The 25,699-nt window shown below is 36.7% G+C and overlaps 1 protein-coding gene across 2 annotated transcripts in view; it reads left to right on the top strand.

Moving 5' to 3' along the window:
* The first annotated feature begins 22,143 nt into the window (after positions 1-22,143).
* SLITRK3 (SLIT and NTRK like family member 3) overlaps positions 22,144-25,699 on the top strand; it is a 13,818-nt gene continuing 10,262 nt past the window's right edge. Inside the window, exon 1 of one of the 2 annotated variants that reach the window (XM_032173944.2) lies at positions 22,144-22,423. The gene's annotated coding sequence lies outside the window, so the exon portion shown is untranslated. Of the gene's footprint in view, positions 22,424-22,630; positions 23,436-25,699 lie in introns of those variants that run through there. The other variant, XM_032173942.2, reaches the window with a different exon arrangement.

Below are 25,699 nucleotides of genomic sequence, written 5' to 3'. Positions count from 1 at the left end.
ACTGACATCTGGTGAGTAGAGTCCATAAACATTGTTAAGAATCCCACAATGTACAAAATAACCCCCCACCCCCAAAAAGGAATTATCCATCTCAACGTGTCAATATGACCAAGAGTGACAAACACTGCTCTACATGTATGTCCAACAGGTAACAAACTCAGCATGACAATTATCTCCATTCCACTCTCCTACTTCTCCCTTAAAATGCCAAGCATCCCTTCAATAAAGCTTAGTTGCTATAAATTACTATGACTAATGCCACTATTAGGTAGCCAACTACATGAGTTAGAAATCTCAGAGTTATTCTGAACTCCTCACTTTCCCTCATCTCTTAATGACAAATTATATTTATCTACTTCTAAAATGTATTTCTAAATCCACACCCCCCTTTTCATTACTGCTGCCACTGACAGTTTGGTCCCACACTTTCTACCAATAAGATTTTTATTTCGAATTCATCTTTCACATTGTTGCTGGGATTATATTTTTAAAACAATAAAGCAATTGTCCCATTATCCCATGCAGAAACTATAGGTAAACCTCCATTGTCCAGTGAATAAATGTTCAAGCTTTGAATTGACATGGAAGATGGAGTGGGAGTATCATTGTGTTTGTTACCATTTTCTAATAGAGTGTTACAACTTCTTCAGGGAAGATTAAAAATGTAATAGTCCTTTGATGATAGCACAGAAAGGAAAACAATTATTTGACAAATGCGACTAATGCCTGTAGCCAGGGTAAAATCATTAAACATACAGATGTTTAAATGTTAAGTATGAAGTTAAGAAAGACCACATGAAATAGATGTGAGCATGCACTGCACTGCACTGAATATATTAAAAGTATACAAGTATTGAAATTATTTTCAATAAGGTAGAAAAAGAGGCATGTGCACAAAATAATGCACCCAAATCTTTTAAATTTGCTTTGGAATTTGGATTGATTTATACTCAGTCATACACACAGGCACTCAGTCTTCCTCTCCACATCTAAGCCGAATCCTTCCTAAGGAGATCATGCCGTTGGCAGCAAAAAACAAAGTTAGGTGTTCCAGGGAAGCAAGTCTGGGGTTACAGCCAAATCTCCACAAAGCAGAGAGTTCTCTAAATAATAAAGAGTTGACTGTGATGGCAAAAGTCTTCTTGCAGGTGCAGATGCATGTATTTTGGAATACAAATAAACCCTTTCAGCTGCTTTCCCTATCCCACTATCAGCACCTTATTCTCATAGTGTTCTGATCTTACTGGCATTCTTAACTCAGGGATCTCTTTACTGCAACTTAGTCCAGGTGTGGGGTAGAATATGAAAACGATGAAAATAAGGGAGGATATTGATAGAAATAACCACATAATAACAAAATAAGAATTGGAGAAAAGGGGGAATAAAGACCCTTCTGCTATAAAGGGCTTTATGTTTGCTTCAAGAGTATAACTGATGAATACTATTTAGAGTTAATATCTGAAAACCAACCTTAATGCATACATTGCTGACATTTGGGGTAGTAAGTAAATGAAATGGAGCCCAGACATCAGTTAAGATATATGTGCCATCACTGAATTAAAAAAATTCCTGAACTTTGGCTGAAATTGTTTTGTTTTCATCAATCTCCTGCATTTCACATTTATCTTTGTAATTAACTAGTTTTGACATAATATAATTTCTTACCAGAGCCTAAGAAACTGTTGCACAACAAAAGTTTGGAACATTTCATTTCCAACCTGCCAAACAAAAAATTTTCTCCTTAACAGTTCTTTTTATTATAAAATCCAAATCGGTAATGGATCTACTTAAGTACTGTTTTAGGCAAAATTAAGCAGAGCAATTTCTCAAGCTCTGCAGTATGCTTATCAGTCGCAAATGAAAGTTAAAAATACAGCCAACTGATTTGCACAGCTTCATTTTCTGATCTCTAGCCTAATAATTATACAAATATAGATTTTTATTATTCTTCCCAATGTTATGTAGATCATCAAATCAGACAGACAGCATCATTTTCTTATGGGTAAAATTTTTTTATGTCTCACAAACTCAATATATAATCTGTTTAGCCTTTGTAACTTGCCCAATATTGCAGTACTGACAAACAAAAGCTAGGGTGATTCTCCAGTTTTATCTTCCAGAAACATTTCAACATGAAAGATTGAAACAATTTAAAAATATATGTGAAAAGCAGAAAATTATTGATTCTGAAAATGTAACAGTAAATATTAAAAGTTTCTCAAATTGATGTATAAAATTATAAATGTACTTTGAATAATTTATCATAATGATTTGCACTCATGCTGAATAAATGAGTACAGATTTGAAAACATTTCATGAAAAAGTCTACAGCAAATCTAATTTAATCTAATCTAATATAGCAAATCCACCATAGCTGGTCTATAGTGAATCTAATTTCCTGTGTGTGAGATACCCATATAATAATCTCTCTTTGACACTGACTAAAAGATTCTGCATAGAAAGTAGCAATCAGTGAGACTCCAGCAAACTTACCATCCTAAAAATCCATAAATATGCCAGAAGAGATGACTTACAAAATGAGAAGAATGAGAGAAGAAACATGGAAAACTCGCTAACTAGATGGTGCAAAATTATGGTTAAGTTACTGAAGTATAAATTAAAGGAAGAGACATCAGGTTACATTTCTAAACTAAAAGGATAGAAAAGGTCCTTAACAAAAAGTAATTACTGAGATATAAGGTAAAATGATCATCATTTAGTCAATCTTTTTATTTAATGCTAGATTAAATAAAATGCTAAAATTATGATACAGCCATATATGATAATATTATGCAGGTACTGACAATATTACCTGCCATCAGAATGATCAGGATTCAATACACAATAAGTGGGTGGTAATGTGATCGTTACTCTTCAATACAGGCATTCCTCAAGGGCAAGGTTTACTGTTTTGCATGATTGATAAATCCACTTAATATTTGGTACAAAACTTTGCACTTGAATGGTACATGCCTACAGGACAATGATGATAGGTGTCTGAAATGTATACATAAAATCATGTACACACAAAATTATACTGTAAGGTGTATACCTTCAATCCTTCTTCAGGATTCAACCACCATTTTTTTGTTGTTGTTTCTGAATGTGAATGGTCAAGTGTAGAAAGTGAAAAGGCCAGTGGAAAAAGTCAAGCAGAGAATTAAAAAAAAAAAATAGCCAATTTAGATAAATTACAAAACCAGGGAAAATAATTTTAAAAACTAGAAGTAAGAAGGCAAGGAGGCCTAGAAAAGCCCCTCTTGTAACTCCCTGCATGTGAAGTACACAGCGCCCTGCCCTGCAGAAGGAACTCATCAAAAGAGCATGGACTAGGTGCGTAACGTGTCTGCAGTATTTACTGAGGAAGAGATTTCAATAACATTCTCCTAATATCTAAATGACATGTATTAAAAGGTCAGTGGACCAGTTTTCTGTTTCCACTAAGATCAGTCATGAAGATGTGAGCTTATATAGCAACAGGAAATATTCAGGGAAGGGTTTAATAAAGAATCTCACAACAATGCAGGTAACTGATATGGGGATAGGTTAGCAAGAGAAGTTGTAACATGGCTTTTTTGAAAGTGCTTTGAAATTGTAGAGATTCTCCTTTCTTCCTGAAAATCACTTTTCAAACTCTCCTTTAGCCCCCTAAGATTGTAAGATTATATGTTAAAGACCAATACAAAAATCCAACTATAGAGGACTTCAAGGTTAGATTTAACCAGAAAAGGCAAGTCAAAATATCTAGTCTCCACCATGTTTATTATTCAGTAACAGGCCCAGAAAATTAGTTGGCACAACTCAAAATATTTCTGTAGCAGAAGGTACACCAGGAAATGTAATGCCATCAATTATAATTTTAACAATATTAATGTCAGGCAGCTTATTAATTCCTGACAAAAACACAGTTTTCGAGAACATTGGTCTCAGATATTAGAGAATGTTTTCTTTAGTACACTCTTTAGGAATTCACATCAAATACCCACAATACAAAAAGAACAAATGTTCTAAAATCTTTGGTAATTATTTTAATTAAATAATATAGTGCACGTCTCCCATAGAGAACTTTCTTAAAGTTACAAGATGTTCCATCAACTATTTAAAATAATGAAAATGTGGGTTGAAAAATTCACTGAAAAGTTGCTTTTGAGCATCATTCGTGAATGAATTAGGACTCTTATTCTCTGGAAGCTCCTTTTGTCATAGGAAAAATCAATTTTATCAACTGCTATTCAGTATAAAAGGCTAGAAAAATTTCTATGGAAATACAGAGAAGGGAAGAACTAATTCTAAGATATCCCCCTTAAAAATAAAACAGTCAAACAGAAAATTCAGTTCAGGTTTCTTAGTTTAAATAGTGTATACATGATTAGGATCCACAAGCATCACACATCCAGTGCATTTACCTACATAATCAACCCACTTTAAAACATATCCTACTTTGGCAAAACCTTGCTGTCTGCCATTTCTGTTCAGTCAACTTACTATTATTTTTGCTTTTAATTTCAAGTGCCTTGAATGTATTTCATATTTCAAATTACCTGAGAAAATGAAGCATTCAAACCCTGAGTTGTTTTTACATCCTCACAGTTTCCAGCCATACTTTCCCACAGGAAGCTCCATCTACTTTGAACCAGTGACTGCCAAAGTTTCATGTCTCATCTTAAACTTTTCATCCTCTCTTCAGCATCATTTTTCTAGTTGCCTATATCTGTGGTTGCCATTTAAAATGTTATCAAAATTACCAAAGGGATTTGTTAAAAACAAAGGCAGTGACCTACTTCAGATTCTGGATATAAATCTTCTAGATTCATGTCTGGAAATTCGGGTTGTTAATGAGCCTTCTGAGAGTCCCTCAGTTCCCAGGAGATTATCAAATTCTATCAGTTTCAGGATATACTTTATGAAATACCTATGAGCCTCAATGCTAAAATTGAGCCCTAGGATAAATTCTTTTGGATCTCAATCTCCAAATATTATTCAAGTTAACCATCACAAAATCCTACATGGTGAGTATTACTGTTTCTATTTTACACATGAGGAAACAGAGGCTCAAATAAATTGTCATGTGGAGCTATGAACACTGCCAGCACACTGTGTAGACTGCATGGTGGAATGAAGAAAATAAAGCATTGAGGAGTGAGACTTATATTTGAATCCTGGCAGAGCCACTAAAACAATCTGATTTTGTCATTCATTACCTTTGAGCCACAGTCAGTCACAGTAAAATAGTAATTATAACACTGACCTTCATAGGTGATAGCATACCATGGTCTGTCAAAAAACATTATTCCATTTCCATTTGCCATTCCAATTTATTTCTTGCTTTTAATTAAATATTAATTATGTCTTAAAATTTTTTTTTTGGACCTGTTTATCTCTGAATGGAAGTGCATTGCCCCCTTTGAAAATATTATTAGTTGTTATGTCATCATCTAAATATGATTATTTAGAAGGTACATCTGTCATGTAAAGCACCATAGTAAGCCTGTTCAAATAAGCAAAAATGGAAAAGAATAAACCAATTTTCAAAATTAGGAGAATATTAAACAGAAGCAAAACTACTAAATAAAATTATGATACAGCCATATATGATAATATTATGCAGGTACTGACAATTATAATTTTTAAAGAGCATGATAAAATAATAGGTACAGAATAGGACATAGAATGTATGTATAATCTAATTTCATATTAAAATGTGTGTAATGGATGCGTATATACAAGCAGATGTGCATGTAATTTTGTCAAAAAATAGAAAAAAAAAAAGCCAAGATGTTAATAGTAGCTATTTCTTAGTTGAATAATTATGGATAGTTTTTGTTTCCCTCTTTGCTGTTTGTATTACATATTTTCAACTAAAAGCATTTTATAGTGAGAAAAAGTAAACACTATAAGATAAATAGAATTTATAAATAAAACAAAATAAATAAGGAATGCTGCAAACTGTTAAAATAGGCCATGACATTGTTTACTTCTGTTTTTATCTTGAGACCTATAACAAGAACATATTTCTTACAAAGATTTTTTAGATTCTAACATGCCCCACACCATATAACGCTCAATAAAGATAAAGGTTCTCTCTGACTGCACACATTAGAAGTTTTTCTCTAACCACATTGGGCTTCCATGGGAATTCTACAAAGAAAATATCTGCAACAGAAGGCTCTGAAACCAGAGAACAAACTGTTCTTAACTGCTTGGTGTAATTTCTCATTTACACAGGAATCAGCCTTCCCTAAATAAAATTGCAATAGTCCCAAGTCCAGCATTTAGCAAATATCTACTCTGGCCTGGTCACTCTACAAGGCCTTTTATTTTTGTTATTCTTCTCTCTGTGACCTTGGGCAAGGAAGCTAACCTTTCCATGCCTCTATTTCTTACATAAAGCATCGTGCTAATAGTACCAACCTGATGTCTGTCTTTTTGAAGATTAACTCAGTTAATATGCAGAAAGCCCATAAATAAATCTTCATAGCACTACTACAAATAAAATTATTTAACCTTAACAACTACTTTTTAAAAATTTATTTATTATTTTTAAAAACTTTTATTTAAAGTTCAGGGGTACATTTGCAGGTTTGTTATCCAGGACTACAACTACTTTTAAGAGGCAGGTATACAATTGCCACAGATGGTAGATGAGGACACTAGGACTGAGAGTTTAGTTACTTTCAGCTCACACGTGGCACTGAGTCAAATACCGCCTTTATTGATATCCAAGCCCCTACAGCCTCTACGTAGTCATAAAGCCGTCATGCAACAGATGCTACTTATCAATATGTACACACCTACTGTATGCAAGACAGACACTGAACAATGTTGGAAAAGACTCCGTTCTTGCCTTTCTTTAGCCTAGTGAGGAGGACAGGCAGGTCTTCAAGCAGTAAGTGTGGTGGCAAGGGTGAGACTATGAGGCCATAACAGTGAAGAGAAAGGTGCTAAATGCATTCTAGAGAGGTCAGGCAAAGCTACTTGGAGGAAGCAACACTTCAGCAGAGATCTGAAGAGTGAGTAGGAGTTAGCCAGCAAGCTGGTGAGGAACAACAATCAGTTGGCATTTGCTCCCTGGTGTTCTGTGCTGGAGCTCCAGAGCTGCCAACACTAACTTCATGCCAGGTGACAAATGATCTGAGTGCCCACAGCTGCAGCTGCCGCTTTATATGCTCTCCCTCCTACTTCCATCTTTAATGAGCCTGAGACCAGGAAAGAATACATCTTACTAACCAAAAGTTCTTCTGTTAGCCTTTCGTCCAGAGACACAAGAGAAGCTTCTTCACTTCTGTTAACAATACAACCACAGATCCTTTGTTATTTTCCTCTAGCACTTGCTAAAATAGCAGTTTGCAGCTACGAACTCATTTTTATACATCTTGGTGGCAGGTGGGGGTATGCTCATAAATATGCTCATTATAAAAAATGCATGATTTTTTTTCCCCAGGAACAGCTCTAAAGCATATAAATGCTTCTAAGCTTCCTTAAGGTTAATTCTTACTGCTAGGAACTCTTCTGATTTGTTCTTTTTGTAGTTCTAACTTTGGAACATTCCACCTGCAGTTACACAACACCCTAGAGACACAGGTTCGCTATAAGATAGCTATTCCAGATATAAATAGCTCTACTAAGTAAAGGCAAGTTTTGTATCTTTATAGATATTTCCACATTTCAAATAATATTTTTAAAAAGATGTTTCATTTCTAACAGTTAATTAAGGAGAAGGAGCTTTCTCTTTCTGCTGTGATGTGTGAGGTATAACAGTCTTGGTATACAGAACCACTAGAAAGATCTCCATTGTGTCCCTTAGAAGCCACTATTATATGACTGTGTCTACTATTTTAATTAGTGTGAAAAAATAATAATTTAATCTTTACTCAATCGTTCAAAAAAAAAAAATGGCAGGGCCCAGGGGGCTCACACCTGTAATCCCAGCACTTTGAGAGGCTGAGATGGGCAGATTGCTTGAGCCCAGGAGTTCTAGACCAGTCTGGACAACATAGTGAAACCCTGTTTCTACAAAAAAATACAAAAATTAGCTGGGCATGGTGGCGTGTGCCTGCAGCCCCAGCTACTCTGGAGGCTAAGGTGGGAGGATCACCTGAGTCCAGAAGGTCGAGGTTGCAGTGAGCCACGACTGTGCCACTGCACTCTAGCCTGGGGACAGAGTGAGACCCTACTTCAAAAAAGAAAATTATAAACTTAAGTGCTGTTTGTGGCTGGCAGTACGTTTAGTATAATACAGAGATTCAAAGAAAGCAGGGGATCTGTTTCCTGCCTTTAAGGAGTTTACAGTATGGTCACACAGGCTAAAGAAAAATCATGTTAAACTGATTCAGTGTCACCGCTGATAAAAAAAAAAAAAAAAAAACAAAACAAAACAAAACAAAACAAAAAAAAACAGTGATGTTAGGATACACAGAGGGAGAAGAGATCTTTCCACTACACCCAGAAAAAGGAGTACAGTGTGAATCTAGTAGCAGAAACACTTCCATTATTTGTATATATTTCGTATTTGTGTAATTTTGAATGTCCAGGCTTCCAAAGAAGACACAAAAGCATGCCTTGTTCAGGGGATTGTATTTGTATCTTTCAAAATGATCATTTAACAATGATTATTGCTTCTGAAATAAGTTTTTAAAAACATAAGTTAGAAAATATTGACCAAGCCAGCTCCATATATGAAGAAAAGTCTATTTCTATTGTTTTAATACAACAGCCTTAAGTCAACCACTAGGGGGAAAAACCTGCAGTACACACTGCAGTAGATTTCTCCAAAACTGAATGTCCAGCAGTATTTAGACAAGGTATACATTCCCCAATAGATTAATCTATTAGGGAAAGATTAATCTCCAGGCCAAGCCATACACTAGGGTTTCAGATAAGGTCTTTGGCCAGCCACCATGCCATACTACCTCCTCTCACAGGGATAAAATAAAGCATTACCAGCAAGTCCAGCAGGATGGAGACCAGGCTAGTGTGGAAATTTGTCTTATTGACACTGTTGAGAGAAAAAGCCTGACTTCACACAGATTAGCTCAAGCTGAAACTAAAAGCTTGCATCCTCAGTTGAACTGACACATAGAAACCCCATCGACATGTATTTTTAAAGTGAGAAATTCCACCCTTGTATATTTTTAGATGAGTGATATAAAAGTAAATTAAGATATATAAATCATTATCACAGAGGAAAGATCTCTCTTGAGGAGCAGGGGAAACTCCAGGGGTTTATTTTTGAAGTTGTTGGTTCAGTGACATTGTTTATTTGGCCCTTCTATTTGCAAGTCATTATGCATTCATTTATAATTTAGTTGGGCAAATCACGTTTATACATTCCTTTAAAATGACTGTATCTTTTCACCCAGTATCATCCTTTCAAATGACAAAAACTTTTTTCTTCACTAGTTTCTCAACATATTCCTGTCATTGTCCATAAAAAGTATAGATATCAGTACACAGGAACAAAAAAGAGGACCACTGCTGTTGCGCGGTCCGGGGCTGTGACCCATAGAAATTATCACAGAGTTCCCAAATACTATGTAAACAAATAGCTAAGGATTCCCCCAAATGATCACTCTGCATATCCAAAATTATAAAGAGGCTCTAGAGAGTTTAGCCTGAATCTAGTTGCAGAGAACCAAATATTAGAAGCATTCTAATACGGAGGTAAACATATGTTACAGGGAGCAAAGACATTCCTCAAACCCTCAACTCTTTTCCCGAATGTATTTGTTTAACCTGTGTTATATACTCACTATTTCTACTATAGGGATATGAAGAGGAACTGTTTAATTCTGCCTGAATAATCACACAGTTTATAATTATCTTAATAACAGTTTTAAAAATGTAAAGGCAACACTATTCATAAAAGAGGTTAAAAATAGAGTAAGATTAAATACCAATAGTGGTAATTCCAGGGAACTTGCTTAGCAGTACCTGAGCCATAAGTGGAATCAGCTGATACAATAGCTTCAAAGACTTGGTAGATTTTGAGGATTTTAGTAATTTAAGACCACCAGGAAAACTAAATGTGAATGATATAGAACCCTGACCATATTCCAATTTTACTCTTCATTAATTCATTCAGTAGATAAATATTTTTCAAGTACTTTCTAGGCTCTAGGATATAATATTGAAAAAGAGTGCTATGTTTTGAAACTTACATTCTAATATGGTAGACATGCAATACATAAACTATACAAATATCCTAAAACTTTGTGCTGGCTCTTGCTGTTATGCAGAACATTCAATGTTTTAAGAATACTGAATGCCTACATTGTTAGTGGTACTAGGAATGAACTGATGATGAAATCCACAAATTTCAGCCCCATGTTCACGATCATCTTCAATATCACACAGCCTATTTGTATAATATTATCTCTTACCGCTTGCCTCTGAGACCAATAAAGAAGGCCATAGCCAACCCAAACCAAATGTCTGACCTGAATACATCTCTTGCCCAGAACCTCTTCACACCTACGAAAATTGTTCTTTTAATCCATCTCTGTAGAAGGGGGTTTTCCAATCTGAAGGCCTTACTAATGCCCATAATTTAGATCTCGCCCTCAATTTAAATGCTGCACACCTGTGCATGTCTCACTTTAGTGGCATTTATTTTGTCTTTTACTGTGTACTCATATTCATGAACATGCCTAACCTAGTCATTTGAATGGCAACTCTTTGAGGGCAGGGACTCAATAGTTTCTAACTTTTCTCAGTATTTTAGGCTTTATTTAGCATGCTATCTTACCTAGTTAGCTTGAAAGTCATATTTCTTGTATTGAATTGTGTTATATTTGCTTATGTGCAATGATAGAAGATAAAATTCAGTCACTGGCTCATTAACAACATCTGTTCAAGGGAATCTATACAAGTTTATAAGTAGTCTAACATTAATCTTAGAGTGATATTACTAAACATAAAACCTCAGTCTCAATTATGTCCAATTTAGTTCTGAATCTTTTAATCTTTCAATTCTCTTGTTTCTAATATAAACTCTCGGTCAGAACTCTCAAGTTTTCAAAACTCTTGTGAATTCCACATATAACCTGAACTTTAGGGAATCTATATTTATATATCTATGCATCCTATTCCCATATAATCACCTCAGCAAATAATTTATGTTCAAAATATAAAAACCAACCTTTCCTCAGAATTTAAAAGCATAGAAAACTCAATGCACAACTGAATGAAATTCAACAAATGTAAAGTATAACAGTAAAACAAATATATTCTTTTTAATTCAGATTTAACATTGTGGCAATAGATAATCTGCATACTAAGTTATCCAGATAGACATACAGTGCATGAAGGTGCAGAAATTCATCTATGTTCAGCACATGCCTATTTGTAATCATACGATAATAATTCTGCATCTAGGTCACATATACATGTTATTGTGTGCATATACACAACACACATTCACAAAACATATTAGACCATATAAAATGTACATATTCATGACATGCATTTTTCATAACTAGTGTTTTCATAGCTACACCATGTTTTTTTCTGGCACATAGATCTGAAAACACTGATATATTACAGGTGTGTTTAAGTCTACACCTACAGGTAAAAGTCTACTCCACGGCAGTCAAACACATTTTTTGCCATTGTCTTTTAAGTCATATCTAGTAACACTGCACAGTGATAGTTTGGGTTTACTTTCTTTTTCTTTAACAAAGAAACATAAAATAAAAGTATTTTTATATCATTATCATGTGTTTCTTAAGACTGTGACTCGGGTCACATTTCTATTAATAAACAATGTTCTGTAAAGCTTTTATTATATCATTTTGGAAAAATGAAAGATTGTGACTCCCAAGTCCCCATGATCCTGGTGAAAATGAAATGGTGTATACACATAGGCGCAATCCAGGACACACAACGTTTGGTACACAAAGGACGATCAGACCAGTCCTACCCAGAACAATTCCATTGAGTAGTTTCTGTTGCACGTACCAGCTCGGCTGCCCAGGATCCATTCTGCCTTTAAATACTACAAAGCAATTTACACTCCAAGTGCCGCCCGCTTAAGTTCTTCCTTTTGCTCTCAGAAATGGAAATACTTATACAATGAGTGATGCCTTGTTGCCGCTGCTTCGCGAGTCCAGAAACCCATCTCTGAGCCGCGCGGGATTAAGCCCTGCGGCTCCAAGCTCATTCTCTCCAGCAGCTGGCAACTGGCCGGTCGCTGGGAGGCGAGAACGGGCACCAGCGCGCCATCTGGAGGCGGTAAGAAGCAGCTGCAGCAAATTTATAACAGCTGTGGGTGGAACAAGGCTGTCAGAAAATTCTCTTGTTAAATAATCAAATGTTTTTTTCTCTTGTTAAATAATCAAATGGTTTTATTTACACATTTCTGTGGATTAAAAAAAGACCAAAAATTGCAAGAATATCTCATTCTGTTGCCTATGAATATTCTCTGTCTTTTGTACTTCACAATAAAATAAAAATATAGATTTCATGTATGTACAAACACCACGAGATGGCAAATTTTCTGCTTCTTGGTGACTTATCTCAAAGGAAGACAGTTAACACTGACTGCTATCAGAAGTTTCAGGATTTGGGTATTTAACTCAAAGGCAGCTTTCCAAAAGAGAAATCTATCCCTCTGAACTAACGCAATCCAAGTGTGTTAAACATGCTCTGCTACTTCGAAAAATTATGAAACTTACCTCTGGAAATGTTTAGTCTGCTTTTTATCAATGCATTACACTGACTTTAGTATGATAACAGGGAAAAGCAGTTTCAGCTATACCTCATGTGATCAGGTGTTCATATGACTTTAATATTACAAAAAAAGCTCTTTCAATTAATTTCCCACTATTAATCTCCCTAAGTTTCTTTCCCTTAAAGAGAATAGTTTGGTATACCTGGATGAGATATAAGCTTAATTAATTGAATAGGACTTTTTATGGCTTATCTACTGCGGTATGCATTTAGAAATATAATCATTAAAAATTTCTTCATTACCTACAGATGAGTGAAGCCCACCCCTGCCCCGATTCCTACTTCTATCATTGCATCATGATTTTGAATTTCACCTTTTAAAAATAAAAATTTCACTTTAAAACTCTTTAATCAGAATCTTATCTAGGGTGGTTGTGGTGTTTTCTTTGTTTTGTTTTGTTTTGTTTTGTTTGTTTTTGGTCAGGGAAATGTGAACCAGAGATTGATTATGCACTCTGTGGGGCCCCCTTGGGAAACAGAAATTCTTAATCATTTTATTTTCAAATCAGTTTTTGAGAATGTCTGGCAGAATAAACATAGAGGAAATTTCCTCCATCAGTATTTCATCTCGTGTTTATTTCCATTTGTATGACAAATGAACATACTGGTTTTTCAAGTACATACCACTAAACGTATTCTGAAGAAAAGTAAAATTTTTATTTTAAATACAGACAGTATGTACCAAATATTTATACTGTAATTTTTGTGAGTTTGTTAAGGGTCCGAAAACAGATGTTTTCACATATAGATATGTCTAACCAAATAAAATTTACATGAATATTCAGATGTAACATGTAGATAAATCAGGGATGAATTTTCACACATAAACATCTTGACCTTACAAAATCATTGTTTAAGTAAATATTCCCATTTTTTACAAAATATTGTGTAAGTAAATATTAATCATTCAGTAAATATATAAAAATTTAAGAATAGTTTTATGGAAAAAATTAAGTAAATTAAATATTTAAATGTATAAACAGAAAAAAAGTGAGACATTAATGAGAGGAGTTAACACATGAATCTCATAGTCAAAGACATTGGGGCTATGCTCATCAGAACCAAGAGCTGAAAATGATAGGAGCTGATGCTGCATGCAGAAGAGATGATTATGTGGTTAAGGGAGGAAGAAAAGTATTATGGTCACATGTTGTTTTCTGAAAGGTCTAAAGTTAGTCTTAAAACGCTGAGAACAGGGAAAATACAATAAAGGAGTAAATCACCAAATAGAAAGATACTAAGGAAGTAAAGGATATTATTTCAGTTTCCATAATTTAATATGTGTAACTCAAGAAAAGAAAAAGTTTAAGACAAAGTCACACGGTGAGGTCTAAAGAAATAAAACAATAGGGGGCTCTTAATGTCTGTCTCTTTCAATGAACTAGGAGGAAGATCTGTATTAGATTTCTATTACTGTATGACAGATTACCAAAAATTTAGTGGACTAAAACAAAATACATTTATTACATCACAGTTTCCGTAGGTCAGCAGTCCAGACATGGCTGAGTCCTCTGCTCAATGTCTTATGAGACTGTGATCAAGAGGCCAGTTGGGCTGTATTCTTATCCAGAGGCTTGACAGAGAGTAATTTATTTCCGAATTTAATCAGGTTGTTGAAGTATTTATTTCTTTAGGGTTGTAGAACCCATGGTTGCTTGCTTCTTCAAGGACATCAGGAAAATGTGTTTTCATTTTCGGGAGGTCACCAATCTCTCTTTTAAGGAATTTCACCTGATTAAGCCAGGCCCGCCCCAAATAACCTCTCTTGATTAACTCAGAATCATTTGATCAGGGAGTTGAATTACATCTGAATAATTATTTCCCTTTTGCTATATTTTATTGAGTAGAAGGAAGTACCAGGTTCCGTCCACACAAAACAAGAGGGGATTAGGCAAGGGCATGATTCATTGGGGGTCGCCTCAGTGTGTGTCCACAGCAGGATCTATGTAAACGCACATGCTATTTCTTACTCACCACGCCAAAGTTAATTGGGATAGCCTGGGGAAGTGACAGTATGGGGTCATTTTGTTGTCTTTAGAGTCAAGGCAGAGACATGGATTTATTTATCATAGGAGAACTATAAATACATAGTTATATCTGTGGTGAAAAAAGTGTAACAACAACAACAAAAAGCTTGGAGGAGTCATCTGATGAAGAAGAAACATGGAAGTAAAAGATCGATGCAGTGAATTGAGGAATGATGTCAGACTCATGAGTAGGACTTAGGACAGTGAAGAACATTGGTGCAGATGAAGCTGAAACAGTTTTATAAGTTAGACGTATTTATGTTGCCTGGATGCCTTCCCACAGGCCCTCATGCCTATGCAGCCGTGTTCCAAGGTGGCTCAGCTTTATTAGATAAGTGTATATACCTGACAAAAGAATACAATCAGAGATCGTCCAGAAATTTGTGGTCTGTGTGGCCTTACTGAAAAAAAAAAAAAAAAAAAACCTATCCAATTAGATTTTCAGGAATTTGAACTAATAGAAAAGAGAGAAGTTATCAGTTGCTAGAGAACATTATAAATTAAAGGTCATGAAATATCTGTGAACTGACTGCTAGCTAATACGAAAAAGAACTACTTAGCAGGAAAAAAAAATGGTGGAGACTCAAAAGGAAGTAGCGATTAGAAGTAACAGTCATTCATTTCATTCCTCCAAAACATTCATATGTAGTTCCTATTATGTACTGGGCACTGCTTTGGGTGGCAATGTTACCACAATGAATTAAAGTCCCTGTTCTGATGAAACTTATTGTTGTAGGAGGTGGTAGACAGTAAAACCCACAAGTAAATAAACTATATATTATCAGGTAGAGAAACTGTAGGAATAAATAAGTTATGCAGTTCAAGATTAATGAGGGAATTACTACATGCAATAGCATGGTCAAGAATGCCTACACGACTATATGTCATTTTAACAGAAACCTAAATATAGCGAAGGTGCCAGCTAATATTTGTGGAAGGATGTTCTGGGCAGAGTGCATAGCAGCTTCAAGTGTCCTGAGATATGTGTGCTCTTCTTAAGTCGAAGGAAAAGCAAGGCTGGCACAGTGGGAGCAAAAGGGCAAATGATAGGGCATAGGTCAGATATGGGCTGAGTGAAATGATCATATACAGCTTATGAACCTGTGTAAGGACTTCGGCTTTTACGTAGAGAGATAGGAAACCAGTAGAGGGTTACCAGAAAATTGCATCATACTTAAATTTTTAGGAATCACTCTTCCTTCTGTAAAGAACAGAAATAAATTAAGGAAAGTGTCAGGGAAGCAACCATGCGGACCCCAAGAGAGACAGAAAAAAGACCTAATATCCAATTGTGTTTCCCATGAAGTTTGGCTGTACTAGTTTCAGTTCTTGATTTCTATGAGATGAAGACTGTAAATCTTTTAAATAAACAAACAAAATCCCACCAACAACCCTTTCTTAAACTAGTTGCATGGATCTCAATTCCTTGTAAAATGAACACTATACTGTCCACATGGTAGAAAGAAGCTAGTCCAGCTTACTGAGCAACAGGTGTTGCGTTTTGGTTTATTCATCCTGTCAAGCTGAGTTGTATATGAAAGGTCCCTGCATGAATTAATACTTGCTCAAAGGTTTAAGGAATGTCAAAACTGTTCAGCACTTGAATATTCTGGATTCCTGTTTATTTTGGCATTACAGTTAAAAGGTAGTAGAGTTTTTAAAACATGTTACCTTTTAGTAAATGATAGAGAACACTTGCACATGGGGAGTTAATGTCAGCCTATTATATCATTGAACAGAGTTATTTTTCCAGGGTATTGGTTTAAACCCACAGAAAAAGGTCAGTTTCTAAAGATTATCTGATCTTCTGTGACGCAAGTGTTCCAAAAGTTTCTAACTTAGTAAATATTATCATTCAATATCAATACAATGTATTTAGGACATATAATTCATTTTTAATATTTTATCGATAGCTATTCTGTTTGTTTTATACTACAGAATCTTTGAAACTAGATATTCTCTACATTTTAGAAATAAAATAATTCAAACAAATAATTTATAAGAAGTCCATTAGTTTCCAACTTTGTATCCTTCTGATACACACGCATACAGAAACATACGTGCGTATGTATCACTTGTATATGTGTAGGCATATTTTGGCTATTTTTCATGGCCCTTCAAATGAAATATTACAAAATAAACTATAATATATTTTAAGGTGAAAGTGGGAGGTATCAGCAGTTGCTTTTTCACTTTCTTAGCCACATCAAACATTTCATCACTACCCTTTGAATAAAAATACCCAACCGGAACAAAAAGTAAGAAAATTACTTTTAGGTCAGATTCTCCTTTGAAATTATTAAGGGCACAACATGAAATACATGCTTAAATATACACGTGTTAAATATTTATCTTCTATTTATGTTTTCAGTAAAACGTTTTAGAAGGTACTTTATGATTTTTCGGGACGGGGAGGTAAATTTGTAGCATCATGGGCTCTACATTATTTGATAGCTTTACTATCATTAAAAACTAGTGAATGATACCTTCACCATGACACATATGTTTATTATTTTTTCTTGTTAATATTATTTAAAATATTTGCAAAATAATAACATTTGTAATAAACATTTTCCTACTTACCAATTTTTTTAAAACCATGCCAACTGAAGTGCCAAATTCAGACCATTCATCTGTGAAAGTATTTTGTCAAACATGATGAAGAAAAAATGACATGCATATGGAATAATACATTTATCTTTAGATGCCCACATATGAAAAAATCAATTTCAGTACTAAAAAGGCAGAGTTACAGATATGGAAATCACTAAACATTGGTTGTTTAGCAACATAGAAATGTGAAAGGAGACTTAGACAGACTATAGTAGCTAAAAGCAGCTATAGATGCCTAAGACTCAGCAGTGATATAAGGGAAGCAGCCAAATTCAAAGAAACTTCAGTTTTTGTTTTTGGGTTTTTTTTTTTTTAATTGAACTAAGTTACTTTGTGAATTGCTGACATTAAAAAATACATTGTGTTTCACTACACTCTTGTTATATACTTAAGATGCAGGACTGTACATAAGATTTCCATTATTTGTGAATTCCAGCACATGATCATATTGAAGCCTTTTATCTATTCCCATACTTGGTGCTGAAAGCATTTTCTGTCAGGTTCTTTACATTGAAATCAGCCTGATTTCAAAATATTCACTTTATACTCATGTTCTCAAATAGCTTCCAAAATTCAAAAACCAGGAGAAATTTGATTTTACATGTAAACATGTACATATATGGTTTAGGCTCTCTAATCTGTGTAGCTGATACCAGTACTGTTCCTCTATGATGTAGCTGGTTTAAAGTCAGTAGATTGAAAGGACACATACAGAACTTCAAATGTGCTCCCAAAGGGATATCCATGAAGACTAATTAAAATATTGTGGATGTTTCAGAAGTAACTCTCAAGCACTACAATGCCCTCTAACATTTTGTCACTTCAGTGCTTACAACAAATTCTGTAGTTTCATGGCTTCAGTTGGTTTTTCAAGTTAAATCACTCGTTCTCTAGCTCAAACTCATATCTCGAAAACTAGTTCTGCATTTCTACCTGGCAGGTGAGTTTCTTTGCATAAATATATACTTAAATAACTAGGAAGTTCATTCCCTTAGACTTTTAAACAAGTCATCAAGGGGTAAAACAAAAACAATTGATGGAAAGTAGAAGTTTTAATTTGCTTAACTTTTGTTTCAATCAGCTGGATTTGTCCAAAAATAAAATGGCCTGCTCTGAAATGCACTAAGCTCCATTACCTATGTAACAAACCTGCACACCCCGTACGTGTACTCTGGAACTAAAAATAAAAGTTTATTAAAAAAAAGTCTATACATAATCTTGATAACAACTTGCCAGGGGAAAGTGAAGTAGATTCTAATGTCACATAATTGGTCAGATTAGATTACCTTCCAAGTCCCTCTTAATCTCGAGATTTTATGATTCTATAAAATTATTATTTCCTTCTCTCATAATATCATATTTAAAAATATTTTTCTACCACTAAAGCTTATCTGATTTGCCTTTTTCCATTACATATAATACCTACATTTATTTCCTGATACATTATTCAATAATCAATTTACTTCAACTTGTACATTTGATTTATTTCTCTTCAGCTTAGTCTTTTAAAACTTTTTCCCCTCTCAGTAATTTTAATCTTAACATCTACAATTTATTAATTCAAAATAATTTTGAAAAATGTCTTTAAAAGTAGACAAATAACTTTGTGCTTAATTGAGCCTATAAATAAACATTTGTTCATATTGAATAGTTTAAATCTGATTGTCTCAAAATAGCTCACATAACCTTTAAGATTAAAACACTCGTTTACTTCAAAAAGAGGCTGAAGTTTCATTTGGTAGATGCCTATAAAGTGCTTTAAAATGTTTTAGTGAAACAGGATATAAAAGATCAATGTTTAATTGAATATTTTATAACTTCACGCTTATAGCTTGTAAAATCTATGCTGATTCACTAAGTTTTATAAGATGCTATTAAAAAAACAAAACTATCAATTGGTTTGGAGCTTTTTCTATGATATAAAATGTTTCAAAAGTGTTTCTCCTATGGAGATACAGAAAGATCTACAGAAATAAACATATAACAAAACTAAAAATATTAATTCATGTTTTATCACTTTTTATTTGTTTAACTTTTACAGCCTATGTTCCCATTTATAAAATTGTGTGTAACTATTTTTTCAATTGTTTCAACAGTGGTATATCAAAAGTTAAGCAAATGACAATGCAGTTAGGTTTTGCTGGTTATCAAACATGTAATTTGTTGACCTAAACAGCATTTGAAATGAACAAAGAGAAAAAAAATATTTTTTACACGTTTTTACAATGCTTCACAAATGTTTTTACAATGCTTAAAAACAGACAAACACAATATGCAAATGACTGTATGCTGTACATAATCACAGATTACCACAACTACATTTCGAGTTTGGAACTTTCTTGAGTGGCTACTTCATTATACAACAAACAGTTCTCTAACCCTAGTTTAATTAGTAGTAAATCTTTTAAAAGATGTATTTTATTTAAACCATCAGAATGAGCTAAATATATGCTAGACCAAAAAATAAAGTCTATCTAGTTATTTTAATATCATTGTTCCTCTCTGAAAAATGACAGAATCACTAAAAGAAAACTATTTGAAATATCGTAATGTCTATAATTTAAAAACCAATCAGCAATGTGGACATAATTAATATTTGTTGAACTAAAAATTACATCCTGTATATTATTTTTATGTTTTCCTTTTATCCATTGTGCATCATCTATAAAGAACATCTTTTTTTAAATGAGAGTTCTCCTTTTTCACAATGTAAATGATGTTTGGTTAAAATAAAACTAGGGACATGTAAATGTCTGTGTGGAAAGCACTAAAAAGTCACAACATAAAATCAAATATCCATCATAATCACTTACTCTACAATATTTTTACCTGGCCTGTTATATTTGTATGGGGAGTACTCATGTTTAACACTAACAACCTATTCTAGCTATTCAATCTTCTGCAGCTCCCCAGTACCATCAGGCGATACTAACATCTGCTCAGAGTAAACAAATTAATATATTCAGAACTCTCTCATCAAAATAACCTTGAAAATAGTTGCAGAAAGTTAAAGAGATTCAGGAACTTTAGGAGTGATGTTGCCCAACGTCTTTCGGGGTTACTCTAATATCCTCCAGCCCTGAGGCTCAAAGGGCATGTGTGTGATTTCACACTTGCCCACATAAAATATGGTGTATCCAGGAGTGATTCTCCTCAAATTTGGCAACCACCTGAAAAGACCAAAAATATCTCTGTGACACATCAAACTACTGATGCAGTTTGGTTTTTCCTAAATCTGACTGATTCATTATGGGGATGTACTCCTTTGGCAACCCTGCCTAGATATACCACTTTGAAGCCCAATTTGGAGACCCAGTGAGTGAAACACCTATGACAAATGTTCTTTGTACATCTATGTCTTCCTATATGTAAAATTCACATGGAAGAATTTATTATCCTAGAAAATACTGGAAAGAGGTTTGGAATTCATGCCAGTGAGTCTGAAATGCTATATTTAAAAAGAATCCATTTTAATACATGGTGCTTTTTATTACTTTCTGGGTCCCTGTAGATATTTTACTAATCTTAATAATCTTGAAGAATGCTGAGTATTTTAAAGAACAAATGAAAACATTGTAAGTATGATATATACACACACATATACATGTGTGTGTATATATATATATATATATAAAATCTAAATTCATTTTATGCAGAACCAACACAGTTGCCATACTAAATTTAGAGTGTGTGTATATGTATATATCCCAAAAAATTCCACAGGCCCCTGGCTGTCTCTATGACCAACTCCATCCTTTCCTATCTTTTAATGTAGGTAATACGGACACTAACTTGTGGTATTATATGTCAATAATATGAACTAACGATGATAAATTATAGTATATACAAAATTCACTAAATGAAGATGTAAAACATATATCCAGGCCTGTCTGTCAAAGGATTTTATGCATAAATTAAAAGAGAGTACTGTTTCTTTGCAAAGGGTGAGTTAGAGTTCTTTGAATGCTTTTGAAAACAGGTTCAAGATAATTCTACCTCTACAATTATAATAGCTAAATAACTTTGCCTTCCTTGGACAATGTATTGCATTCACTTCAGGAAGAAATGGCAAGAGATACAGAGATGATTCCCCAAGCTACCTTCTATTTACTTTGGGAGTTAGTGGAAGACTGCCCTCTTTCCAACACAGTCGCTGTTGAAAGGGATCTATTAAAAAGAATTGCGTTGGTTTACACTGCAGATTGAATGGAGCATTAAACGACTGCATTAGTATGACTGCAGTGGGGGTAATGGTCGCCTCTATAATGTTGTAATAATACTTTCACATACGTGTAATAATTGTTCCAGTGTCCGTATCTAATTTATCACGAAATGGCATCCAGCATCTCTCAGGCAAATGCCCCCCTCCCAACTCCCTGTGCCCTACAGTTTTATTCCCCCACCCCACCCCCCCGGCAAATGTAAACAGATGAGGAAATATGTGTACTTTCAAATCGTCACCCATGTATCATGAAGGTGGGGGATTACTGCAAATCACTTGGAAACCCCTCCCCGGAGGCCTTTAGCGATACCGCCCACCAATACAGCTCAGATGTTCTTAATTTGATCACCCTCCACCTTTTGGGCTGTAATTTTCCAAACAGGCATCTCTCTCATTTGCAAATAAAAGTTACAAATCAATCCACAGATACAGAATGCTGACTTCCCGACACTCAATTTCACAGGGTGTCTCTTGAAGAGCTGCGAGGTTGTGAACGATAATGGGGGAGAGGGAAAGGGGGACAGCGAGAGCGAGCTAGCGAGAGAGAGAGAGATCACTTGCTTCCTTGCTTCCTAAGCCGGGATTTTGCCTGCGATGCGCGGCGAGAGGACTGCGGCGGCTGATTTACACAGTTGGCGCGGAGGAGGGGCCGGGGGTGCGGGGGGGACGCGCTGGCGGAGCTCCGGCGATGGGCTGATCTGGGGGCTCCCGAGCGCCGCTCCCTTGGTGCGCGATTTGAGGGCGGCTGATGGATTTGCATTCAGGTTCCAGCCCTGCGTTTCCTATATTGACTCCTTATACTCGACCTGGCGCTCCAGTTTAGGAGGAGACGTTGGTAAGTAACGTGTAATCCGATTTTAGTTATTTCTTAGGCCATTAAAGTGGCACTTTTAAAGCAGGTCAGTCTTAAAAGATGCCGCCGCCGCTGCCGCCGCGAGCGTCTCCTTGGCCTGAAACGTTCGGCAGTCCCCTCCCCCTCCCACCCCCCTCCCCCGCACCTTCTCCCGCTCGAGAAGTGAGGGTGCTTGAATGGTGAGCGGTCAGGGGACTCACTCTCTGCAAACGGGATCGCTTTACCTTCGTGCTTTGCCTGAGATCTCCCAAATCCAAGTGGAATTTGGTGTGCACAGCCATACTGTGTATTTGTATCTTCTCTCCCTCTCTCCTCCTTTCCCCCCACCTTCGCCGTCTGACCAATGCTGGGATCTGAGATCTAGTCGCCCCCTTCCTGCCTCCTTTCCGCCTCTCCCCACCCTTTTCTTCTCTCATCTACACACCACCCACCCCCACTCCCACCCACCTAAAGGGCAAAGAGCAAAGACACCCTGGAAAAGCAAGGGCTAATTCCATCTTCTCGGATGGAAGGAGGCCTCGGGCAGGGATTGCGCTGTGAGTGACAACCTTTGAGGAAGAGAGAAAAAAAGAAATCCAGAGACTGAGCTCAGGCTCTCGGGAACAACGAAGCTCTCCACTGATCGAGAGCACCGAGATTTTAAATCAAAGGAACCTAGTCCTGGGACACTCACTCTGCCTGCCTGCCTGCCAGCCATCGAGGGCATAGGGAGCTGTGGTCGTGAGCTCCCTGTCGCTGGCATCGCCGCGCTAGGTGCGCGCCCGGCTCTTCCATTGGTATGCAGCGACCATTTCCCTGCAAGTCTCAAAGGTGGAAACATTTAAACGGATTACAAGCGTGATTCCATAGCCTTTCGGAAAGTTGGTGGCCAGAAGACAAGAAGCTACAAGGCTACAGTATGATGGATACAATTCAGCTTCCCAGAGAGTTTGCCCCTCCTGCTGGGAAGCCCCTCGGAGCAAACCTCGGAGATCCTGAGCGCTCTGCACCATAGGTACTCGCCGCCATCCTTTCCTACTTTGCCTAATTGAAACCAGTATTTCTCGTATGTAGGATGTGCATTGTAGAGCACATCGAGTTTGGCCGCGGTATCTTCTGTACGCTCACAGGTGCTAGGGGTTTGTTGCAGTTTTGAATTGGATCAGTTAGGTGTAAGGACGTTGGTGGAAGGAGGGTTACCGGAGACTAACATACCCTCGGACCTCTTTTCTCGGTGAAGACATCGTAAGTAACTCCAACAAATAGGCCAGGTGGCAGAGCGAAGGACCCCTCCCCCAGTGGATTGCTCGCTGGTGTTGTAAGAGGTAGAAGGAAAAAGGCTTGAGCTTTTAATAATTTTCCATTTCTAAACAGACCATTGTGCGTTTCGCCTGACGACAGCGGATTAGAAAAGGATCTATAGAAGGCTCAAAGCTCTTCAGAAAATGAATGATGCAGCATTTTAATTATTTGTTCTAGGGAAGATAGTTTTGCTTCCATATTGGAATATTTAATCTTAGATCTGAAGAGATTAGTGAGCTGTAAGATCCAGCAGTGGGGAGGAGGAAGTGGGAAGGGGGCACAGCGGGGAGAAAGGGCTTCTTGTCCTCCCTCTGGACAAACAAATGGCTGTGGGCGCTCCCAGCAGGACACGGAAAAAACCGGGGCCCCATGGCTCAATATCCCCTAACTTTTGGAGCCCTCCCTATCCTTTAGACGCGCTATCCTGAGCTAAAGGAAAGGAAAAAGGTGAGATAGTCTTTAGGACATAGCCCAGGTCCAGAACTTAAGGGGTTTTAGTTCAAGAAAGAACAGAGACTTCATTGCCGAGACAAAATTTACCGTCATCTGGAAGCTCAGGGCAGCCTCTGGGTTACCCATCGATTCCATCACATCATGGGTTCCGATAAGACCCGATAAATAGTCACCGCCTCTGCACATTGGGTACCCAAAGTGCTGGGCGGGGGATGGTGGGGAGGGTGCAGGTGCCGGTAGCTGGGGAGGGAGAGGGAATTGCTCTGATTCTGAGCTTAGGCTATCGGTATTGGTTTACTTCTTGGCTAAGACCTATGGGAGCAATAGGGTGAGTCTGGAATATTAAGGGTAGAATGTTAGAAAATTCGGCCCTCCTGCTTACTTAGTGTATGGTGGCATGTTTCTAAAATTAGCTCCTGTCTGCCAGTGGACTCATGTGCGGTCATTTTAAATGCAAAATATCATGGAAATTGCCTTTGACTGACTTTTAAGGAAGACATTGTTAGGTGATTTACCTGTTTTAGAGCAGTAAGAAATTGATATGTAAGCTGTGCTTTGCTCTAAAATTTGCTTTGGTAAAGGGTCCATTAAGGGAAAACCATCTCTACCTACTAACTTTGAGCCCTTGGGCAACTGAGGTTCAGTTTAGTTCTTTAGCAACCAAAAAGCCCCTCCCTTCTCCCCTCCCGGCGAGGAGTTGGTGACAGGATTGGTGTGTGCTGGTGGGGGCAGATGGGGAGCATCCACAGCACACGGGTCCTGTTAATTAGACTCCTTTGCTGCACACTTGGCTCTCCCCAGTTTCCCCACCAAGCTGCATTCCTTCCCAGCAGGCAGGACTGTAGTGCTGTCAGCTGAGCCTTAAAAAAATTCCTCTGAGAGCGTTCCTCAACTATCATCTGGTAGTCCCTCTACAATACACTATTCCTTCAATCACCTCCACCCCCACCCCCCCACTCCCACTACTCCCTAGGATTCACTCCCCGAAAATTTCACGGAGACATATTTGAGTTTAAAAAATAAGAAAGAAAAAGAAAGAACGGACAAAACCATCCAAATCCTTAAATCCACCCCAATCCCGCGAGGTCTTTCCCGGTGGCAGAATGTGAAATGTACCATTGTTACCCAAGTGGTCTGTATCTCCTTCCAGAGAACTGGCTTGTCTCTGTTTTTAAAAAGGCGGAAGAAAAGAAATACGTTGAATCCAGGGGATATCAAAGGCTTTGACCTGCAGCACAACAAAAGAATACCTGGTGCAACGGGATCGAAGCAAAATGCAGGAGAAACTCGGTCCAAGTCTTTCAGGCTGTCTGAGCTCTTATCCGGGACACCCAGGCAGAATCAGACAGATTCAGCTTTTCTGCTTTGGGGACCTGGATTTTCCCCCATCCCCGTCATTGCAGGGAATGGCTGTCCTGTGAAAAAGCTAATTCCGAAGGATAGTCTCACTTTTCAAACCACCTGCACTAGAGAGGAGCTTTGGAAACTAAAGGAGCAAATCATTCAGAGGATGATTTCCTTGAG

This window comes from Hylobates moloch, unplaced genomic scaffold, assembly GCF_009828535.3.
Source record: "Hylobates moloch isolate HMO894 unplaced genomic scaffold, HMol_V3 SCAFFOLD_13, whole genome shotgun sequence".
Lineage (NCBI taxonomy): Eukaryota > Metazoa > Chordata > Mammalia > Primates > Hylobatidae > Hylobates > Hylobates moloch.
Note: the sequence above shows the minus strand (reverse complement) of the source record. Positions and strands in the feature narration are given on the sequence as shown.